The 7,259-nt window shown below is 34.3% G+C and overlaps 1 long non-coding RNA gene across 1 annotated transcript in view; it reads left to right on the top strand.

Moving 5' to 3' along the window:
* Nucleotides 1–2,907: 2,907 nt before the first annotated feature.
* The window catches only part of LOC108968905, a 129,933-nt gene continuing 125,581 nt past the window's right edge, over nucleotides 2,908–7,259 (top strand). The window contains exon 1 of the long non-coding RNA XR_001993359.1: nucleotides 2,908–3,063. This is a non-coding gene — a long non-coding RNA (uncharacterized LOC108968905). The remainder of the gene's footprint in view (nucleotides 3,064–7,259) is intronic.

Below are 7,259 nucleotides of genomic sequence, written 5' to 3'. Positions count from 1 at the left end.
TGCCGCTTTCTTGTGCTATAATTTTCGCTGGTATRTACTTACGCTTATGGTTTGTCATCAACTCGCGATAATCAGTTTTTGAAACAAAAAAATTAATTAGCAGACATGCTCGCTGACCGTTGGGCGGCAATTGAGCGTAGACCCAAAGAATTGTTTTAAAGTAATGAGCAAACATTTGGGATGGCTGGTCATAGYGGAATCGCTGGCAACTGTACAGCCTGWGAGCTAGCTATATAGGTAATGTTTTTAACTCGCTCAAATCGGAATCAGAGCGAGCGAGTTGGATAGCCGTCATCTTATGTACGTTCTATTGCTATACATGTGGATCGCGCTTACGCTTAGGCGTCTGTTGACGACCAGCCTCTGTCCGACTGCCAGATCGCTTTGGCCTAGAGTAGAACGTAGGAGACCTACTGTACTATTTGCAAAGTTCATGTTGTTGTCATGTAGAAGTTCTTACTGAACATTGTCGGACGCAAGACTGGATTTTTTATCATTTGTGCCTATTGGACAATGTAGAGTAAGAACCTCTATCAAATGTCTATGGATGCAGGTGAGGTGGAAACACGCAATCACTTTCTGCTACATTAACCAGCTTTTAAAAGGCTGCRGTTGAAATATCTCTGCAATCATAACTTGGGGACATAGCCGAGGCTGACATTAGCCGCAGCAACGATTTTGTGAACGCCTCAAAGTGCTTCGTCAATTGATGATCAATTTTATAGGAGTTCCAAGTACTACAATGATTAGCACGACCACTTAACCAAACATTCGCTATTTTTTAACAATCAATGCCTTTCTCACCCTATTTCAGCATTGACCTTCATTCAAAGCTTTGTATCAAAGATGAGAACCAAGTTCTTCTCCTTTTCGGCAGTGTGAAGCCAAGAGCTCTCCTACAACGGAAAGGCTACATACGGAATTTGATTCCGGATCCAAGTACTTCACTTATTCAACAGGGCTGGGTGCCGAGAGCCCCCAATATGGGAAGCTATACCACTTGATAATTAAATGTAGTGCAGTTCAATTTGGATTGGAAGCGTTAGCCGCTTCTATCCGCCCAACTAGCTACCACATTAAGGTTATAGTTCGAAAAGAGGACTCTAAGTAGACCCATTCGAAAATACTCACGTCAAGTGTTTTTTTTGTTTTTTTCTATAAATCAATATACTGCCTACCTACCTACTGCCTACCCTTTAACTAATAATGTACTCATATAAAGAAGGATATTTCCGGTACTATATGTCAGGTATAAATCTTATAACCATAAAAATTCGATCACTRAGAACATAAATAAATGATTTGCACAAATACATATCATTCTCTCACAATACAAACATATATCTGCTTTTATATTTCACAGAAAAACTAACATCACCACGGCTCTCCACATAAAAAGAGAAGAAGAGACACTACACGTATTCAAAGAGGCTATCCCGAAGATATATTATACATTTGTTAATATCCACACAAATACATGCGCAACCGACTGAAAATAGTTGGGAGAGTATATTACACTCTTTTATATACGCTGAGTATATTGCGCTCTTTAGTTTGCACAGTGCGCTGACCGCTCTTCGCTCTATGCTCTCTTGCTGAGCTGCTGCGCTATTGGATAAGTGTATGCGTTCGAAATCGTGACGCTTGCGTAATATAATTGCACAAATGAGAGTTTAAGTAWATGAGCAAAATAAATCGGAAGGAGAGTATATGGGAAACGGAAATGAACTGTATAAGCGAAGTCTAATACAAGAGGGGAACGGAAATGAAATTTATAAAAGGGGTAATTATAGGTGAGAAATTGAGAGCAATAAGCGCATTTGACTTATATTTGTAAGCATTTCCAATAAAATTACTAGTCGATGACAATAACTCGGCAGCACCATTACCTAACTGCGTTAATTGCTAAACGAAATTGAAAAGACATGAACTTTTTTGTAGAAAATATGGCAAAAGTGATTAATTTTTTTTTTTTTTTTGTTTGGTTACTTAGTTACTGAAGTGCTATTTACATAAAATATTAGTGAGAATTGTATAAAAACTTAAACTTATATAATTAACTGGAAATTAAAAACGGAAATCTGTTTAGAAAAATGAGAGTCGGTTTTGGTCGGCTTAAAATGTGACGTAATCTTTCGCGCAGCAATCTTTAGACGTATGTATGTACATATATGAGAGAGCCGAGCACTACTGTAAACTGCTCAAAACGGCAATAGTGAAGTGGGTGTAAAGAAATACAAAATCGAAGTAATTGCACTGTATGTATACATATATATTTTCAAAACTGAGCAAGAGAGATACAGTACAGCTATGAATTACAGTTACTAATACGCTATAAAACATATAAACGCAGTGTTAAGGCAAAAGCTAAAAATRGACGTTAAATGTAATATAATATGATACAAAATCTTAACAAACTCCAAAACTTTCACTTAAACGTAGGAAAAACGTGTAAAGTGTTTATTAGTATTACGACTACTCAATGCGGTTCGGTTCGCGATTAAAATTGATCGGCGCGGTTCGCGTGTGTAAGCCGTGTATGCTAAAGGCAAGTGCTGTCAAATGTTGATAGTTTTATAAAAGGGTAGTGTTCAAAGAAAAATTTAATAAGTAGTGAAATTAATTATTTTATAAAAAAGTTCAAGTCTTTTAAAAAAATATAAGTGACAAGGGCAAAAAAAATGTAAGTAGTAAAGTATCAATTATTTTATAAGAAAAAGTTTATTTCAATAAAAAAAATATGTTGCCTTTTAAGAAAATATAAGTGATAAAGAAAAAAAATAAAGTCAATTATTTAAAAAAAAAAAAAAAAGTTCAGTTGTTTGTGCCGTCTTTTAAAAATATAAGTGGTAAAAGCAAAAAAAAAATGCATGTTGAAAAAATAAATGTGTGTGTGTTTTCAAAAATTAAAGAGGCTGAGGAAAGTGAGAGCCCAAATTGTGATCGATTCGTTTYATATAATAATCATTATATCGTTCGTTCTCGTTAAATAAAAAGTCACAGTATCGTAAAAAAATCATGGAGTTGCTGGAGAAGGCTTCAACTTTAAAGATTCGTTTAACGGTAAGTCATTTTTCATATGTCTACATTTAATGCATTTATATATTTCACGAAATATATCCATTTAAATTCTGACAACTATTTTAGAGAAAATTAAAGGTAATTAAATTTGATGGTCCTTTAGCACCGAATGCTGAATCTATACTGAAAGTCTATTTTGTTAAGGGTACTTTTATTTGAGGAGCCAAAGTGTTTGAAGACAGTTTCTGAGATTATATATTATATCTTCTACATTGTATAACTGGGTTAATCCTTCGAATTAACAAAATAATAGTAAAACTTGTTTCTAGTATAGTTTATATCCTTTTCAAAAAGTGTTGTTTTATTTCTTGAGTCAAGTTATCTTTTGTATGAAATTACCTACGCTATTGTTGCCAAATTTTGCACTTTAAATCCAAAGGTTTTGGAAAGCACAAAGCAGTGTATTTACATTATATTTTACAGATTAAAGTATATGTGTTGTTTCCACCAGTGGTCAGGGGCGAATCTAGAGTAGAATCTTAGGGGTGAACAATATAATTTTGTACTTGATTTGAGAAATGTTAACCTGTACAAGCATTGGAAATAATGTATAACATTTCGCTTTCGGGGAGAGTTGACCCCGCCTCCCGCGTATCCGCTCCTGGCTGAGAATATATAAAATTTTGTGAATTTAGTAAACTCTAAAAGCGAAAACTCTGAGTGATGTGAGCAAAAGAGAGCCTATTATATATWATATATTATAAAAAACAGGTCATCATTGAAGATTCTTATATGTGTAAGTGATATTTGCATTAAAGGGGAAACATCAGGCTTTCCATATCATATGCTATGTGAAAACGAAGTACAGTAGGATCAAAACGTAATTGAAGATTTTATACTACACTTCTTTATAAGCTCTTTCCTCTGCCATGTAACCATTCCATCGCAAGAGTTAATGTTTGCTCTCTACTGGAATCATGGAATACACATACGCACACTTTCTCATAGGCCGCGCTMAACTATCGTTGAAATCAAATTTCAATATCTATGTGTGTATTGTAAAAAAATATAAATGTAATTGCAGGTACATCTCTTGAGTTCAACACTCATTTCCGTTTCCCCTCTGAGCAACTTTAATCTTACTATTCAGCTGCGCTGAACGCTAACTAACATGCAGATACACATACAGCTTCACTGGAAACGGAAATGAATCTGCAGTATTTAAAGMGAGTGTAATGCAGAGAGTCAGATGMTCTCTTTTTTATGATGAGCGCATAACAGATCTAAATTTGGAATTTTATACATTGGTATAGGTGGGTGTAGCTAAGTTATGAGAGTATCTCATTAACGGCAATTTGAGTACAATAGAAAATAAAACATTCTTGAGTAAATGTCTAACGTAACGGAAGTTTTCCAATTACGCAACAAAAATGTAAAATTTTGTATTAAAGAACTTCTCTTTAAAGGGGAAACTGATTTTTGACTATCCAAAAGCAGAATCTATGCAAAGTACAGTAGCGTGCAAAGGGTAAATGAAGCTAAGAAATGCTCGCAAAAATAGTAGTGCAAAAACAGAAACCCCAGCACCTGACCTGATTGTAGCTCTACACTACATAAAGAGTTATAAGAGTAATTAGAGCGTATTTTGCRAAAATATGTATATAAGAGCATTACGCTCTTTTTCATCAGTAATATTGTTTTCACTATATTATTGAATTTTTGAATATCATGGAGCCCAACATGTCAAACACACACCGTCAATGACGCTAAATTGTTGTCCATTGGTCGGCAGGAAAAAATCCCATATTTCGTCTATATTTCTGSCATTAGCAGCGGCAGCACACATTCACAACAACAACTCGTGGCCAATATCAGTACTACCGGCCTTCGAAAGTGCCATTTATAGCGTTTTAGTATGAGTAGTTAACCTTCATAGATATATGTTTATGGTAGAGTGCATGTGAAGTGGAGAGCCCGCTGAAGTGCAACTTGGCAATAGTTCACGCATTAATTAATTCGAAAATGGCAGCCACAAGTGTTTGCCTCTCAACTCGCAAATTCAATTCATTTGATGATCACTGAGTGCAATTTAAAAAAATTTAACACTTGAGCTTTTGACMGTTATTCGTGCGCATGATGTGCTAAACGATAGCAATTTTCTATAAYTTTAAGCAGCGAAGTTTTTTTCAATATTTAGTTGATGAAGAAAATCGAAACAAAGTGCAGAAGTCTGCCCTATTTAAATAATATTTCATTGTCATATGCTTYATCTTCTTTCAGAAAATATATAGACTATTTCATAATTGTACCGAACCCATTCTTCCTCAGAGCTTTAAATCATATTAATTGTTAATTTTTATACTGAAAACGAATCCTACCTCTACGCATATAAGTATTTCAGCTACCAATATTTTAGATTTCTTTTCGAAAATGCTTGTAAGGGTTCTCTAAATTGTCGAAACAAACCCACTTTTAATCGAAGCATCTAGGATTTCGTTTGTATGACAAAGAACAAGTAAGGCAAACTGGGTCAAATTCAAAGCCCCCAACTGAGTGGAGGTTCTCTGTGCAACTTGAAACAGCAGGTGTCACAAGAAAAATGTTTGATAAAACCTGGCCGCCGCTAACTGTCATTTACCCATAACTTGCAGAGTGAAAAATTAATGAAAAATAATATTTTCTTGAGTTCCTAACGAGCTTAAGTTAATGAATTTATTAAGAAACAAATATAAATAAATAGATAAAAATAAATACAAAAAAATAAAAATAAATAAATAAATAATTTTCCAAGCTTTCAATTTAATTTTTCGGTGCAGCATTAGTATCGTCGTCTTGTAAAACATACATATATCCAGTTCCGCGTCTTATTTCACTTTGCTTCTTCCTCAGCTTGTGMTGAATCATCCAACTCTATACCAGTATCTGCATCCTCTTCGTCTGGTATGGGATTGCCGCATTCAATGCCATAGAATAAACATCTTGGACACTTCGCGCTATTAACTGTCAGTTCAAAATTTCCAAATTTCATTATGTTTTTGTTAATTTTTATATTTTTTGTTTATTAAGTTTTGAATTTATTTTGATATTCTTTTGTCGTTGAAGGCTTAGTACACACTGAAGTTTTTCTTTGGTGTCAGGTCTTTTATAAACATAGTCGAGGTTGTAGAGGCGGTGGTATTTAGTAGAGCAGGTAACGAAGATCATGAGTTTTCGGTTTAGCGCTTGAGTTCTGAGAATACAAACTCCGATGTTTTTAGCCGACTTCTCGGAAATAGCTGACTTAAACCTTTTTCTTTTTGTGTATTTTTTAAACTGGGAGTAACGCTTTATTTAGTGTTACATTTATGTTTCTGAACAATGTGCCTACAAAACTATGGAAAAAATTAAAATACATCTTTATTAGTGGAAATTGTAGGGAATTTCCCGTCTTCAGACTAACACAGTGTCATTGGCATAACCTACAAATCATTCAAAATTGCGTTCTTCTTCAACTATGGCTCTTAACGACCCATAAAACAGCGAACAAAAATAAAAATTCTAGTCATGAGTCCTAACGTTAGTAGAAGTATAAGCAAATCATGATCGCAAAATTGGATTTAACCATATCTGAAGCATTTACGAACGCTTGTTATACACATTAAATGTATAATGTGCAATAACTCTTACGTCTTCTTGCATATTCCCTTAATATTTMCATTTATAGCAAAACATAACCACTCCCCATAGCTCTTCACTAAAAGCTACTTGTTAACGGTACTTTCATCAAAGCTCGCTTTTATGCTTAGAAAACAAACTGTCTGATAGCAAAGTTTTATGCAACAAAGCACAACGACAACAAACAAGCGCAATAAATGAAGCAAAATAATATTTAACAAGCAGTGAACAGTTAAGAGCATGTGATGCGAAACTTTCGACTTCCATAATACGGCGGCGATATCACGCTTTTGGCAAAACCATAAAAATGCTTAGCTAACAAGATAGTATTTAACTTTACAAAGAAACATTTGCAATTGTCTGCCGCTATCAGCTGCGCGGTAGAGTAATGGCCATTTCTATGCTTAAATATTATTTTTGATAACATTCACCCAGCCAACAGCTGATTTACACACTTCTGCTGACAAAAGTTAAAGAAATAAACAAATAAACAACTTTTTGACAACAATGCGCTGGAGCAATCAAATTTGATTGGACAAACAACTCATTTGCTGTTGTATTTTTTTTTTTTTTTTTTTTTTTTT

Source organism: Bactrocera latifrons, unplaced genomic scaffold, assembly GCF_001853355.1.
Source record: "Bactrocera latifrons isolate USDA-ARS-PBARC rearing strain unplaced genomic scaffold, ASM185335v1 scaffold_231, whole genome shotgun sequence".
NCBI classification, from domain to species: Eukaryota; Metazoa; Arthropoda; class Insecta; order Diptera; family Tephritidae; genus Bactrocera; species Bactrocera latifrons.
Note: the sequence above shows the minus strand (reverse complement) of the source record. Positions and strands in the feature narration are given on the sequence as shown.